The sequence below is a fragment of the Choloepus didactylus genome, chromosome 1, assembly GCF_015220235.1.
Source record: "Choloepus didactylus isolate mChoDid1 chromosome 1, mChoDid1.pri, whole genome shotgun sequence".
Lineage (NCBI taxonomy): Eukaryota > Metazoa > Chordata > Mammalia > Pilosa > Megalonychidae > Choloepus > Choloepus didactylus.
The window spans coordinates 62163329-62180511 of NC_051307.1; the positions used below are offsets into that span (position 1 = coordinate 62163329).

The 17183-nt window shown below is 38.7% G+C and overlaps 2 pseudogenes; one reads left to right on the forward strand and one right to left on the reverse strand.

The window, feature by feature from the left end:
- Positions 1-6491: 6491 nt before the first annotated feature.
- On the reverse strand, positions 6492-7415 carry LOC119513705 (annotated as a pseudogene).
- Positions 7416-14195: 6780 nt separating this feature from the next.
- LOC119533509 lies at positions 14196-14730 on the forward strand (annotated as a pseudogene).
- Positions 14731-17183: the final 2453 nt, after the last annotated feature.

Here is a 17183-nt window from a genome sequence, read left to right on the forward strand (position 1 = left end):
CTGAACAGAAGCATGAACAAAATGGAGTTCAGGGTATTCTTTAGAGTTCCTATGATGCAAGAGCCAGGCTCATTTTTAGTAGTCATGTCTCACGTTGCTAGAGAGACTTACACCTCTGGGAGTTATGTCACATGTAAGGGGGGAAGGTAGTGAGTTTATTTGCAGAGCTTGGCAACAAAAGTGGTTTTCTAGGGAAGACTCAGGCATTAATTACAAGTGGGCCTAGCTTTGCCATTACAGAGATAAGCTTCATAAGGGCAAGCCTTAAGATTGAGGGCTTGGCTTATTAAATTGGGAGTAGTTTTACGTTATTTTTTCTTTTTTTTTTAGTCCTTTAAGGGACTTTGCAAATTTTAAAATACTTTGACTCCTTTTTTTGTATCACATGGAGGTTAAAGTTTTTAGGATATAAATAATATTATCCTTTACCCTGTATTCAGATTTACCTTAGTCATTTATATATTGCTGTATGGAGTAATGTTGACTTTCAAAGCTGGAGAAATTTAATTCTTTTAGGTGTTACATAGCTATTTAAAGTTTTAAGGAACTGCTAGGTGAAATAAAGAGCAAAGAATCTTGGTATTTAGAAATAACAATTAAAGCTTAGGTTGTAAGAGCTTACATTTTAAGCCTTAGTTTTTTATAAGCATTTTAAAATGAAGTTACTTTTAGACATAAAACTATTTGACAGTTGTTTTATATTGGGGTCATCAACTACAAACTATAGCAGAAGTTTTGTCCTGTTTCACTTCTACACATTTACCAGGGTTATGTTAATTAACAGGTAGAACATAATTTTTATACTTGCCATGCTTTTCTTTTAAAGTCTTTTTTGTTGAAAATATTCTGACTTATAACTGACCACATATACTTTTAGAGAAGTCTTAGAGTAAAGTAGTGTAGTACCTTATTTTTACAAGGGGAAAGAATGAAACTTTTGTAACAGCTATCCTTTAAGAGTGTGAAGACTTGTTTTTGAAATAAAGGATAACTTCAACATAAACATAAAATATTTATTTTTTTATACAGAGTGTTTAAATGGTTAAGAAAACCTTTTATAACCTTTCATTAAGAGCAGACTAACAATTTACATTCATTTAACAGAATTCACTGTTTTAAACCTTCCACAACTTTCTGCATCCATCTAGGGTTGTGGTCAGCAATGACTGTAAAGAAGATTCACTTTCGTACAAGGGATATGTTAGTTCATAAAACTAATATATTGCAAGACTGTGCTCTGAGGTAGTTGGAAGTCAGTAAGGTCTGCTGCTAAAACATCCTTTAAGGTATGGAGATTATTTTGAAACCCATGGAGTAGCACTAAGTGAGCAGGATGGGAATATTTAAGTCCCTGACATTCAAAGATAAATAGGTATTGAGAGTCAGGGTGAAGAGGGATACAAAAAAAAATGCATCTTTAACATCTAGGACTGAAAACCTGAATGCAAGCAAGGGCTACTCAGCAGCTGGACCCAGATTGCCTTTATTCCATACAGATGGGTCTATTTGCTCAACCATCTCCTTTGGAATCCTGAGAGGCCTCTATCTGATAGGGTCCTTGGGGCATGCAAGGGGGTAAACACTGTGCAGGTTTACTTGTCTTATGATAGCCCCAGGGAATGAAGAAGATCCCTCCCTAGAAGGAGGGTGAGGCATTTAGGGACAATGAGAAATTGATGGGACACTAGACAAAGGAGAGGGTTAGTGAAGGTTCTAATTTTGGCTTTACCATCAACTCCCATAACTAGGTAGGTCCAGAGTGGCAATTCAGAACAGAGTAAGTGGCTCTATTTAACTAAGAAATTAATAATCTTGCCTTCCACGTCATGTATCACCTGAGGCTCCACTAAGTTGATGGTCAGATGTGAATTCAGCAGGGCCATGTGTGGTCTCAGGCATCCTCAGTCTTCTTCACTGGCCATGAGCAGGGCTTGAGGGGCTATTCTGCCCCCCCCTTCAGGAGACAGTACTCTTCCTGGCCCAATTCTCATGTTGGTGGCATTTGGGTCAAGAGGTCAAGGGTTGTCTGAGTTTCTGGCACTTTCTCTGCCAGTGGCCCTCTGACTCACAGTTGAAGCAAGTTCCTTGAAGGGCTTGGAGTCATGATTTGGGTGACTTTAAGGGGACAGGGAGTTTTTAACATTGCAATAAATTGAGCCTGTTCTCTGGTCTTTTGCTTATCTCTTCTTGCCTTCTCCTCCTCCTCAGCCTTGTTCCAGTTGTTAAAGATAGAAAAGGCAGATTCTAATAGGTCATTAGTGGGAGTTTGCAGGCCCATGGAGAGCTTTTGCAGCTTTCTCCAAATGTCAGGGGCAGACTGGCTGTTGAAATAATTGACCAGCAAAATTTGAGCTTCCTGGGAATTAGTATTAGTATATTTTTTAGGACTTCTAATAAACTTCCCTGGAACAGAGCCATGTTTTTCTCTTTTTCCTGAGTGATCTTCCTTAGACTATTATAATAAACTGGCTTGGCAGTACATATTCTCATGCCTTTTAGCAAACAAGTTTTAAAAGGGGATCATTAAGAAGATTTTCTTCTCTAATGGAAATTGAGACATAGGTACAACACAAATAACGAGTCTATCTCACGTGCTTGTCTTGATAGAGACCTATGAACATTTGGGCATAGGGAATTTCTGACTACTTGCCCTGTCTTTTACAGAGAGTCTCATTGGAGGGCTATACTTCCCCATCTTTTAATTTATGCTGACTGTTGGCATTTTGTATTTTCTCTGGAAAAGGAAATAGAGGAGCCTCACTAGCACCTGTATGACCATGCGGCATTCCAACATGCATCAGAGCTGGGAATTTCCCTCGTCACTGGCCCAATCTCCCGGGAACATGGTGGGGGGGTAGGTAAAGTCATCGGGCATCCCTGGGATAAGACACTGGGCATCCCTGGGACATTTCTTCTCAGATGTCTAGACCTATGCTCCTGAGGTAGGGTTGCCTGCCCCACCTGAGAGAAATTTAGAACAACACTCCTGGGAATACCTTTGTCCTCTAAATTTCCTGTTTCCTGAGGGCTAAAAAGTGAGCATGCTCTAAAAGAAGGGGAGCTTTATATTCAACCACAAATTGTCTCAATAAAGACTAAACAATTAAGGCCTGGAGGAGAAACACTCCCTTTGGCATAAAACAGAGATGACTCCCTAGAATGTTAAAGAGAACACACTTTTTTTAATATGAGAATCTTTAACCTAGAATTCTATGTTAGAAAAGATGGAATGTCTCAGAAGGCATTGAAAGCCAGAAAGAGGAGAAAGAAGACTTTCTTGGAGACAGGGGAGAGGATTTCTTTGGAAAAGGTGAAAAAAGGAACAGATTCAGCAGGAGGAAGGGGAAAGGAGGGGCAAGGAAATCTTCTTAGGCAAGGGAGGATTAAGAGATGGTCTTAAGAGGGGAGAAAGGATAGATTGTGGGGAAGTCTCAGAGAACTGAGGAAGGAGAGAAAGAGGGTGAGGGGGATCAGGACTTGATTTAGTTTCCATTGGACTCCTGCTCAACTCAGGGAGAAGCCCCCAGTCAGGTCCCAAGGGCAGTATCACCCACTGCCCTGAGCCTCCTTGGATCTTCATGGTATGGAGACAGGCTCCTGCTACCTCTGAGGAGAGAGCAAGAGATTCAGAGTGGGCTGAGTTTATGTCCTGGGGCAGCCAGATCAGAGCCCCTAGATTCCTAGGGACACAGAGTTGCATGAGGACATAGGAGAGGATAGCAATGAGCCAAGTGAGAAGAAAGTGAAAGCATGTGGCCAAGCCTCCTGGTCAATAACTGTGAGTTACTAGTCCAGACAGAGAGTAGTGCCTCCTGGCTGGCTCACCAAAATATATTGCCAGATTTGGCTTCCTAGGTTCTTGGCCATGCCATGAGAAAGAATTCAAGGGCACAGCACAGCACAGAGTAAGCAGGCAGAAAATGCATTAAGAATGCATGTGAAAGAACATGTGGACACTACTGCAAAGACAAGATGGGTGAGAAGCAAGAGGCCTCCATTTACCTTTAAAGTCACTACTGATAATGTAGGACTTTCTTTTGCCATTTTGCTGTTGAGTCTTTTTAACTCATACCTTTTTGTCACAATTCTTCTGTTAATGCCTACTTTCAAATTTATTTGACTTTTTTATTGTACCCTATTGAGTTGCTTCTCATTTCTATCTGGATATACTTTTAATATATTTTCCTTGTCATTACCATAGAGTTAAAATTTAACATCTTAAATATATAAAAATCATATTTGATTTGATACCAATTTGACTTCAATAGCATAGACATACACTCCTCCTATACCCTTCTGCCTCCCCCCTTTTTGTACTTGTTACAAATTATACCTTTGTATATTGTAAGTCCCAAACCACAGATTTATCATTACTCTTTATGCATTTGCCTTTTAGCACCTGTAGGAAGTGAGAAGTGGAGTTATATACTCCAAATTACAGTATAATAGTACTGGCATTTATAATTGTCCAAATAGTTACCTTTACTGGAGGTCTTTATTTCTTAATGCTACTTTTAACCACCATCTAGTGCCCTTTGCTTTCAGTCTGAAGAACTCCCTTTAGCACTGTTATAGAGCAGGTCTAGTTGTGATGAACTACCTCAATTTTTTTTTACATGGGAATGTCTTGATATCAACCTAATTTTTGAAAGTCTCACTGTATACAAAATTCTTGTTTGGCAATTGTTTTTCTTCAGCACTTTCAGCATTTTAACTCACTGTTGTCTTGCCTTCACCGTTTCTGAGGAGAAATTGGCACTCAATTTAATTGGGACTTCCTTGTACATAACACACTTCTTTTCTCTTATAGCTTTCAGACTCTCGTCCATGGCATCTGATACTGTGATCAATATACAATGGGGTGTATTTTTCTTCATGTTTATCCTGTTTGGTGTTCTCTGGGCTTCTTGGATGTTCATATTCACATCTTTTGCTAAGTTTGGGAAATCCTCTGTCATTATTTCTTTGAATATTCCTTCTACTCCTTTCTCTCTTTCTTCTCCTTCTGGGACTCCCATAGTACATATATTGGTATGTTCAATGGTGTCCCAGAGGTCTCTTAGGCTGGTTTTGCTTTTTGTAATTCTTTTTTCTTTCTGCTCCTCAGCCTGAGTCATTTCAATTGATGTCTTTGAGTTCACTTATTCTTTTTTTCTGCCAGCTCCAATCTGCTGTTGAAACCTACCTGGGAATTTTTCATTTCGGTTATCATGTTCTTCAACTCCAGTGGTTCTATTTGGTTCTTTTTTAAAATTTCTATCTCTTTACTAAGATTCTCATATTGCTCATTAATTGTTTTCCTGATATACTTCAGTTCTTTCTCTTTATTTTCCTTCATCTCCCTGGGCATTTTATTTTGCCCTTAAACTCTCATTATTTTAATGATACAGTTGTAAACTTGGGTTCCCAAAGTGTCAAAATCCTGAAAGCCTCTATTTCTAGGAGTTACATAAAAAGAGAACTAACAGTGGGGTGGAAGATATCTTGAGTTTTTTCCCCTGGTAACATTTAGAAACCAGAAAAAAGAATCTGGGCTCTTAGTAATAGACTTCCAAAATAAAATTTTATGGGAGTGTTTTTGTTTTAAGGAACAATAAAGAGAACATGATACTGCTCAAATAGGACAAATTACTTAAGGAAAAAAAAGCACACACCAAAGACTCTTGGCACCAATTCAAAGAAACAGAGCTAACCAGATTTTGATCTATATACAATTAATATAGAACTTTTTAACAGGATCAAATGCCTATAACAAAATACAAGTCCCCCATCTTTTGGCAATAAAATAAATGGAATCAGTATGAGGATATTTTAGAGGAGCTTAAGGTCACATTCAGAATGAAACAGACAACTTTCAAACTTAGAAAACATAATGGGATCTTTCATTAGCTGCTTGATTATATCATGTCTAAATAGAAACAGGATAATATCTAAATAGATGCTTATTTTCAAAACTAATATAAGCTATTTATCATGAAAAGCCTATACCTAATAAGCTGTTTTTCTTCTCTGTTTTGCTATGTTCTAATGTGTATGTGCTCAAGTTTAATGAAGACTATCCTTTGCAACTCCTCTGAAAAGCAGAAAAGCAAGAAATGAAGTAACGAAAGTAAGCCTAAGAAGTCATGGGGCTCTGAAAGCCTTTTCTCTAGCTGGTCATGGCCACTTATACTTCAATACAGAACGTTAGAGTGCTTTGGGAAAATGAATCATCTTGACTAGTAGGTTTCTTGTCAAGGTCCATCAGATAGCTCTTAATCAGACCATTAGTCTAAAGCTCTTGGGTAATTATTAAAAAAAAAAAACTTTAATTTTCCTATTGAAACCTTTTATTCTGTTGCTTTTGGTACTTAAATAAAACAGTTTGCCCATAGTTCACTGTACCCTAGACTTATAATACCAACTTATATGTGGTCAGTTAGGAACCAGGCCAAACTGCATTCTTCTTAGGTCTATTTGGTTGATAAGTGGTACTTAACTAATGATTTCTTTCATTTAACCTTTAATATGAACTCATAAGTCATGTTAATTATGCCCCAAGATATGAAGGACTGATGGTAATTCAGATGGGCACCTCTGAAAAGGTTTGTTAATTTCCTGTCCCATTTTAGCCAGATTTCTTGGAAAACTTTGGGGAAAGATTAAATTCCCCACCAATCTGAAACTGAGTGCAAGTTTTTATAACATTAAGTGGAAAAAACAAGAATTGCAGCATAGCACCCAATAGTTCTCCAGGGATAAAAATCATTGACCAAATAAACACTGTGAGTCATTGCAGTAGGCAAATACTCCTTAATGGGAGCTTGAAGGCCAAAAAAAAAAAAAAAAAAGGGAACATCACTGGATCCATTACAGAAAAGAATGGGCACCAACCTCGATAGTGCACTCCAATTCCATACTGTTTCAGTGCCCTTAAAGCCTGATAACTGTTAGTGTTTGTACATTTGCCATGATGCTTCTGGTCTTGAAGCAATGTTTGAACTCTTTCAAATGGAGTGAAAATTATTTCTGTTGTCCCTCCAAGTACTGTCACCATGCTAAGAGTTACAAACTCTGGGGTGCTGACATGCTTATGGAGAACACAAGTAAAATCCTCATACAGACCAAACTTAAGGGCCAGTGTAGTTGTCTTCTGCATTAACGGGGGAAGGATTCAGTGGTACAAGTTTTGGAAACCATCTCTCTCAACTGAATTGTATCCCAAGTTTTGATTTCAGGTAGCTGTTGTCAAAAAAGGACCTTCTAAATAGGAAAAGTGATTGCTATATTGTTGAAAGCTGCATAGCAGCTACACAAGTAACCTTCGTTTCACAAACATTTGTAATATGAGTTGATATAACTTGATTTGAAGATGTTATGATCAGTGGCTTCTTTTCATGGGCTTCTGAATCCATCATGTTGCTTAAGAACTTTCTATCCATAAAGGATTTTTTTTAAACCTGTAACACCATCTGAGCCTGATGGTAGCTTTTTGATATCTTTCCCAATTTCATCTATTGTTAATGTCTTTTAGGTTCTTTCTTCTGGAGACAATTGTGGGGACTGAATTTCCCATTACCACAGCTTTCCCAACTCCTGCCAGTTAGCTGCCCATCTGCAGTTTGGTGAGTGAGGGGACAAGCCAGTTCCCATGCAGGAACAGACCTCCTTGAGCATTTTTAAGATTATGTAAAAAAAAACCTTTGTTTGGTATGTTCACTCTCTGGTCTCCTGGATTTTTATCCTCTTCCTTTGGTCAGGACATCATTTCCTGTTTCTTTGTCTTTTGTAATCTTCTGTTGCAGTGTACATTTTGATATTTTAAAATGTTAACTCTGGGATTTATTCCCTGACATGTATGTATCTTGATTTTGTAACCAGCTAGTGATATGACAGAGATTTTCTTGAGTGTCAAACATCCTGTAGGGAAGATCTGCAAGGGTCAGGGTCTTCCCTCTCTTTTCTGGGCCTGAGTCTTGTCCTGGGCTTCTGTTTGCTACAGGCCTTAGAAGTTCCCATGTTTACAGGAGATAAATTTCCCTTCTACCTCCCAGGATACAGGCTGTCTTCCTTTCCCAGGAGTCCCACTGCTGGAGTTAAAGCAAGGAAGCCTTTGCCCTAGGCTGTCTGCCTCAATTGTTTCTTCAAATGCTTTCCTTACCTCAAGCTGCTTTTGCCTTGAGGGCAAATTCTGGGAGGAGGTTTATGCCAGAATGGAGTTTGCCTTTCCCAGGTGGAACAAGGCCAGGGACCAAAAAGGGAGTGCTGGCCAGTTCCAAACTGACCTGGAGAGGGGGTGAGGAGGGGGCCAGGAGAGTTGCCAGGAACTTCTTCCATACCTTCCCAAAGCTGCAAATGCAGATCTTCAACTGTCCTCTGCAGCTCTGAGGAAGCCTGCTATCTTTATCTCCTCCACTGCCTTTGTTAGGGAATGTGAAACAATGGCTGCTTTCAGAGCTGGCCTCCAGCTATCTGAAGTAGCTAGTCAAAAGTTATGATCAGCAATCATCTCATGACCACCCTGGATCTTGGAGAAGTGGATTTTTGTGTTCCTTTTTAGGCCTCAGCAGGCTATGCCAGAGGTCGGACCCCACTGCTGTCTGCCATGACAATGGGGGTTAGGTGATGGTAACTGCCATGCAGAGAGAGCAATTTACTGGTATTTACCATAATTTATCAGCCTTTTCCTCCTGCTCTTCTCTTGATGCTGTACAGTGCTCTACTGAACTCTCAAGTTTTGAAATAGTTGCTTCAGACATTTCTTGCCTGTTTAATATTTGTTCTGGTGGAGGGACTGATTCCCGGAGCTTCCTTCTCCACCATCTTCCAGTCTAAGTCAATACTTTCTTGAAGTTTGAATTTTCTTTATAATTTTCCCATATAGGGCTTGAACGTCTCCATAAGGGAGAACTTATCCCCACCAGCACTGTCAATTCCATCTTTGGACTGAACTAACAATGATTATCTTATAATAAAGCTAAGATTATCTTCTTGTAAGTTTCAATCACTATTCCTAGTATGGTCCCTTGGCCTCATAGAATAAGCCATTTTCAATATGCAATTGCTGAGTAGACTAAGTATATCTCACATAGAGTAAGGTGCATGTTAAATATGATAAAATCTCATGATATTGTACTATTGGTAGGTATGGAAAAGATAGGAAGAGAGGAGAGGAGAGCAAAGAAAGGAGTGTTAAAAAAGTTTTATATAGGAGGAGCTAAGATGGTGGCATAGAGAGGAGTGGAAGACTCTTAGTCCCCCCTTGGAACAATTCATAAATGACCAAAAAACTAGTAAATAACCTGGAATAACTGTGGGGAAACAAACGTGACTGTCCACTCATCATCCACCAATCTGAACTGGGAGGAATGCCTGAGATTGCAGCATAAAATCTGTAAGTAAAACTGTGGACCCAAGCTGAGAGCTGAGAGCCGAGAGCCCCTCACTCATGGAAGCCTCGCGGTGCTGGAGAGCAGCACTCTCTCAGTCCAACTCCAACTGTGGTTTTAATGTTAACTGCTCAATACAGGCAGCGAATCCTCAACAAGCAGAGGCTTTTGTTGACAACTGACCTTGGGAGAGTCAGGGGACATATCTGTCTCAGTACGGGAAGCCCAGAGGATTGGGTGCTATCTCTGGCTGACAGGTGAACCTGGGAGCTTTTCTGTCCCTTTCTCTTTCTGTGGAGAACACCTCAGCTGTTTTCAGCCTGCAGCGCTTTGCAGTAAAGACAGCTTCAGCCATTTTAAAATCAAAACACTTTGATCAGCAGAGCCAGAGAAACAAATAACTTATTGATATGCAATGACCTCTCTGGAGGGGGCATAGCTTCCCAAGAGGAAAGGGAGGGGCCCAGCTCTACTGCCTGCATTTGCAGAACCAGACCCCAAAGCCTGGGGGAGAAGAGCCACAGGCCAACCCTCTTACACCAACCAGTGAAAGACTGACAGGTGCATCTGCTGGGCAGAAAAGCACAGGTGTATCAACCCTCTAAGAAAAACCATCAGGGAAACCAGGTACTGAATATTTCCTCCTTCTGTGACCTGAGCCTGTTCTCATCTGGGAAAACCTGATTGGGGTGGCCTAGGAGGTCAGATGCCTAGACAACAGAAAACTACAAACTACACTAAGAAAAACAAACCTATGGCCCAGTCAAAGGAACAAATGTACACTTCAACTGAGATACAGGAATTTAAGCAACTAATACTAAATCAATTCAAAAAGTTTAAAGAAGATTTCGCAAAAGAGATAGAGGCTGTAAAGAAAACACTGGGCATACATAAGGCAGAAATCGAAAGTTCAAAAAAACAACTAGCAGAATCTATGGAAATGAAAGGCACAACACAAGAGATGAAAGACACAATGGAAACATACAATAGCAGATCTCAAGAGGCAGAAGAAAACACTCAAGAACTGGAGAACAAAACACCTGAAAGCCTACACCCAAAGGAACAGATGGAGAAAAGAATGAAAAAATATGAGCAATGTCTCTGGGAACTTAAGGATGAAACAAAGTACAAGAATGTAAGTATCATTGGTGTCCCAGAAGGAGAAGAGAAGGGAAAAGGGGCAGAAGCAATAATAGAGGAAATAATCAATGAAAATTTCCCATCTCTTACAAAAGACATAAAATTAGAGATCCAAGAAGCACAGCATACTCCAAACAGAATAGATCTGAATAGGCCTACGCCAAGACACTTAATAATAAGATTATCAAATGTCAAAGACAGAGAATCCTGAAAGCAGCAAGAGAAAAGCAATCCGTCACATATAAAGGAAGCTTAATAAGACTATGTGCGGATCTCTCAGCAGAAACCATGGAGGCAAGAAGGAAGTGGTGTGATATATTTAAGATATTGAAAGAGAAAAACTGCCAACCAAGAATCCTATGTCCAGCAAAGCTGTCCTTCAAATGTGAGGGAGAGCTCAAAATATTTTCTGACAAACAGACAATGAGAGACTTTGTGAACAAGACACCAACCCTACAGGAAATACTAAAGGGAGCAGTACAGAGTGATAGGAGAAGACGGGAGTATGTGGTTTGGAACACAATTTTGGGAGATGGTAGCACAGCAATGTAAGTACACTGAACAAAGATAACTATGAATATGGTTGACAGAGGAAGGTTGGGAGCATGTGAGACACCAGAAGAAAGGAGGAAAGATAAAGACTGGGACTGTGTAACTTGGTGAAATCTAGAGTGTTCAACAATTGTGATAAAATGTACAAATATGTTCTTTTATAAGGGAGAACAAGCAAATGTCAACCTTGCAAAGTGTTAAAAATGGGGAGGCACTGGGGGAGGGATGCAATCAATGTAAATTAGAGACTGTAACTAACAGAATCATTGTATTATGCTTCCTTTAATGTAACAAAGGCGATATACCAAGGTAAATGCAGATAAGAGGGGGTATAGGGGAGGCATGTTAGACACTTGACATTGGTGGTGTTGTCTGACTACTTTGATTTAGGGTTACTTTTCCTTTTGCTACTTCCTAGCTGTCATTTTTTTCCTCTTTCTTTTGCCTCTCTACCTTCTTTGACTCTCCTTCCTGCCCTGTGGAAGAAATGTAGATGCCCTTATATAGATAGTGGTGAAGGTGGTGAACACATAAATATGTGACCATACAGAGAACCATCGATTGTTTACTTAGGATGGAATGCATGGTGTGTGAACAAAACCATCTTAACAACAAAATGGGTTGATGACAAAACCTCAAGGGCAATATACTGAGTGAAATAAGCCAGGCACATAAGGACAAATATTGCAGGGTCTCACTGACAAGAACTAATTATAATATGTAAACTCATAGACATGAAATATAAGGTACCAAAATATAGGACGAGGCTTAAGAATGGGGACTGGTTACTTAGTATGAGCAGAATGTTCAACTAGGATGAACTTAAATGTTTGGAAATGAACAGAGGTGTCGGTAGCAAGATGTGAGAATAACTAACAGTGCTGAATGGTGCGTGAATGGGGTGGAAAGGGGAAGCTCAGAGTCATATATGTCACCAGAAGGAAAGTTGGAGGACAAAAGATGGGAATGTATAAAACTGAATCCTATGGTGGGCAATGTCCATGATTAACTGTACAAATACTAGAAAACTCTTCCATGAACCAGAACAAATGTATGACAATACATCTAGAAGTTAATAATAGAGTGGCATATAGGGAAGAAATATATACCTATTGCAAACTATATACTACAGTTAGTAGTATTTCAATATTCTTTCATAAACAGTAACAAATGTACTAAACCAACACTACGAGTCAACAATTGAGGGGGGGTTGGTTAGGGATATGAGAGGATTCGAGTTTCCTTTTCTTTTTTTGCTTTTTTTAATCTTTCACTTTATTTCTTGTCTGGAGTAATGAAAAGGTTCTAAAAATTGAACAAAAATTAAGTGTGGTGATGGATGCACAGCTGTATGAGTGTACCAGGGGCAACTGATTGTACACTTTGGATCTTTGGATAATTGTATAGTATCTGAACAATCCCAATAAAAATTTAAAAGAAAAAAAGTTTTATATAGAATATTTTAAAATGAATTAATACTGTTCTTTAATGAAGATTCTGCAAACAGGCTGAAAATAGAAGCCCACAAAATTCCGCCGATACATCAATAAATCCATTATCTTCAACTGGTTTGTTGCTTGCTTGCAGGCAATTTTTTCAAGAGGATGCTTATATATATTGGATTCTTGTTAACATTAATTTGCTTAGCAAATCTTTCTTACTATATGTTACACATGAAACATTGGGCAATTCTGGGCTTGAATATTCCCCATTCTGAATTAATATGATCTGATGTTTTACAGGAGAAGTTTTTGTTTGGAGGATATAGAGTGTAAATAAAAATTGACAAAAAACATATGCACTCATTATTCTTCCTGAGGTGTGCTAATTGTCCACACAATTTAACTTCAGGTATATTATCTTGGTTTTTAAAATTTGTTGCCAATAATGTGAACAAATTATAATGCCTAATACTAGTACCTAATACAGTGTTAAGTAAATAGTAAGTATTCAATAAATACTTGCTGAATTTAATTAAGTTGAATTAAGGCAGGTAGTAGAAAAAATTTACATAGGCTAGTCAAATTTATAAAGCTGAAGAAAAATGTTTCAAAGTCTGGATTATATTTTAATTTAGCTGGACACCATACAAAGGCCCAACACAGTTATGAGATTGAAATAGTTCAGTGAATATCACTATGCCAGGAAGAAATAAGTCATGTAAAATTGTCACATGGAAATAACACTAACTTTTGAAACCTGCAAACAAATTAAAGGAGTTAAGCTGCTAAAAGTCAAACAAGCAGTTCTGAGCCTTCAATTTCTTCATCTAAAAAATCATGATAGATTATTTTACTCTAATAATTAGTGGGCTGATTAAATAAATTATGACAAAATACTAAACAGTATGTGTATTATCATCTTATTTTTTAGAATTAAATTAAAATAAATCCATAGAAAAAGTTCTGGAATGATACACAGTACACCAGAACAGGTAACAGTGGATCCCTTTGCTTAGGTGGGATGATTGACATTAAACAAATATTTACTGAGTTTATACTATGGGGGTCTTTGGACATTAAAGTTCCAATTTTCCATTATTAAAACATTGCAAAGGAGGAGTAATTGTCTGAAAGTCAATTAAATTTAAAAACAAAAACTGACAACTCCCTGCAGCCACACTCCTGCCAAATTCTGAGAGGCAGGCTCAAAGAGTAAAGGATTGCAAATTCATCAAGATATATATTGAATGAATTGCCAAACACTGAGAATTTCTATGTCTTTTTATAGTCATTATTAAGGTAAGGTATAATGTTGATCAACTTTATTTTGATTAAGTTGCTTATGGAAAAACTATTTGTAGTCAAATTATCTTGGGAAAACTTGTCAAAAGTTTTCTTAGTGTGTATAACTCTGTAGGACTTTTTCAACCTAAAAGCATAAAAATCACAAAATCTCTTGGTTAGATCCAATGGAGAAGATGAACACAAGAGCAGAGAATATGAGCGTCCATAGAATTGCTATGTGGGACCATTTCTAGTCAGAGGCAGCATGTTGCAGAAATATGCAGAGACATTTCATATTGCCCATATGAAATGCTGGGAAGGCTCTTTGCCAGATCAAAATCACAGCAAGAGACACCCTTGAAGAAGAGGAGGCCTGTCCTTCTGAGGCTTTACCCGAGGTCTCCTGGTTATGGCGCTTCGCTTGCAGCCTTGGGAGTTGTCAGTTTGCAGAAACCCCAAATTCCGGTTAGCAGCCCTGTCAACAGGTCCCAAACCAGCAGTGAAGCCTGAAGTGGACTCTCTGGAAAATGAAGCTGTTGCCCAGAATTCACCAACCAGAATCCCCAGAATCTGGAGCTCTTAGCATTAGCCAGAAAAGAGTGTGGTTGGGGAACAGTGCGGCCCTCCTGTGAGTTCTGGCACAGGTTACGAGTTGTAAGGACTCAACATTATATTAAAGCATTTGTTGACCGTCCAAATGGCCAGGTTGTGGTTTCAGCATCCACTCATTAATAAGCTATTAAAAAGCATCTTTATAGGACCAGGAATGTGGTGGCTCATGAGGATGTAGGAAGAGTGCTGGCAGAGAGATGCTCAGAGGCAGGCATCAACTTCATGGTCTACCAGCCAGCTCCTTGGGAGGCAACCTCAGACTGAATGAAACAACTACAAAGTGCTATGACAGAAGGCAGTGTGGTACTACAGAAACCTCAGAGAGTCTATGAATAAAATAGAAACATTAATTGTTTTGAACTTGTATAAGAATTTCCACCATTACATTAATCAAAAGAGAGCATCTGAAGAACAACCAGCTTGGATCTTTTATGACAATATAGTAACAGTGAAATATTATTTCTAGTAAAGATTGTGTGCCCTTCTCTCTTTGTGGTGGTGTTTTAATCAAGAGCCCCTCTCTTGGACCTGAGAAAGCTATTTGAGCAAAGTACTAACCAATTATAATTAGCTTTTGAAGGACAAATTGAAAGTTGTTTATAAATTTAAAATAAAGGCCTATTATGGAAAAAAAATCACAGCAAGCAGCATCTTCTCTCTATACAAATAAAAAGAATGGTGTGTGGGTAAGTGATTCCCTATGGTGTCATATAGACTTAGTCCTTTGGGAATCTTTGACTTGAAGATTGTTTTATCAGAAAATGTCTGACACTATAAGCCATCAACTGTGGGATGTTTGTAAAACAGGGATGATGATTTTCTAGTTTATTTAATTTTATTAGAAATTTACTTTTATTTTTGTTTCAAATTTCCAATTTGACCATTTACATTGACAAAATTAACAGTGACTGCCTGTAGAGGCATTGTTTGTTAATTCAATAGATATAACAAAGAGGCATTTGATAAATTAATAGGCGTTATTGGGAGTAATCAGATAATAGGAAGGAAAGAAACAGACATAGATGCTTTTGAATAAAGGCAGGAACTATCAGAAAGATCAATAGATATAAGGACCACACAATGAAAATAGAGAGCATGAGGTTTTTGGAGAGAGCAGTGTATTGGGTGTCAGAGTCCAAGTCTTAGACTGGGCTGTCCATACTACATTTGTGATCTAAGAAGAGTCAGTTAACTTTGGTGACCACAAATTTTGTGATTTCTTAATATAAATAACAATAACATATGCTTCCCCCAACTTTGGTAGGATTGAATATAATAAGATTTTTTTAAATTCAGTTTTATTGAGGTATATTCACATATCATATAATAATCAATGGTATACCATCAATTGTTCACAGTACCTGTGCTGGTTCGGTTGTATTATGTCCCCCAAAATGCCATTATCTTTGATGCAGTCTTGTGTGGGCAGGAAACGTATTTGTGTTGATTTGGGTTGCAGACTTTTGATTAGATGTTTCTGTGGAGATATGATCACTCAACTGTGGGTGAGATCTTTCATTGGATAATTTCCATGGAGGTGTGGCCCCACCCATTCAGCATGGGCCTTTATTAGTTTACTGGAGCACTATATGGGCTCAGACAGAAGGAGTGAGCTAGCTACAGCCAAGGGAGACACTTTGAAGAAAGCACAGGAGCTACAGATGGAGACAGTTTGAAGACAACTATTGAAAGCAGACTCTTGCTCTGGAGAAGCTAAGAGAGGACAAACACCCCAAGAGCAACTGAGAGTGACATTTTGAAGAGGAGCTGCAGCCTAGAGAGGAATGTCCTGGGAGAAAGCAATTTTGAAACAAGAAATTGGAGCAGACGCCAGCCACGTGCCTTCCCAGCTAACAGAGGTTTTCCAGACACCATTGGCCATCCTCCAGTGAAGGTACGCAATTGGTGATGTGTTCCTTTGGACACTTTATGGCCTTAAGACTGTAACTGTGTAACCAAATAAACTCCCTTTATAAAAGCTAATCCATTTCTGGTGTTTTGCATCCCTGCAGCATTAGCAAACTAGAACAATATCATTATGTAGTTTCATCACCACAATTTTTGAGCATTTTCATTAACATACACATAAAAGAATAAGAATGAAAGTTAAAGCAAAAAGTACATTTAAAACATCCCACACATCTATCCCTCTCTATTATTCATTTACTTTTTGTTCTCAGTTTTCTATTCATCTGTCCATACACTATATAAAGGGAGTGGGAGCCACAAAGTTTTCACAATCATAAGGTCACACAGGGTAAGCTATATAATTATATAATTGTCTTCATGAATAAAGGCTACTGGGTTGCAGTTCAACAGTTTCAGGTATTTCCTTCTAGCTATTCCAATTCACTAAAAACTCAAAAGAGATATCTATATAATGCATAAGAATAACCTCCAGAATGACTTCTCAACTCTATTTGAGATCTCTCAGCCACTGAAACTTTATTTTGTTTCATTTCTCTTTCCTCATTTGGTCCAAAAAGGCTTTCTCAATCCCATGATGCCAGGGCCAAGCTCACCCCCATGAGTCAAGTCCCATGTTGCCAGGGAGTTTTACACCCCTGGGAGTCATGTCCCACATGGGGGGAAGGCAATGTGTTTACCAGTAGAGTTGGCTTAGAGAGAGAGGCCACATCTGAGAAACAAAGAGGTTCTCTGGCGGAGACTTTTAGGCAAAATTTTACATAGGCTTAGCCTCTCCTTTGAGTAACAAATTTCATAAGGGCAAGCCCCAAGATTGAGGGCTCAGCCTTCTAAGTTGGTAGCCCCCAGTTCTTGTGAG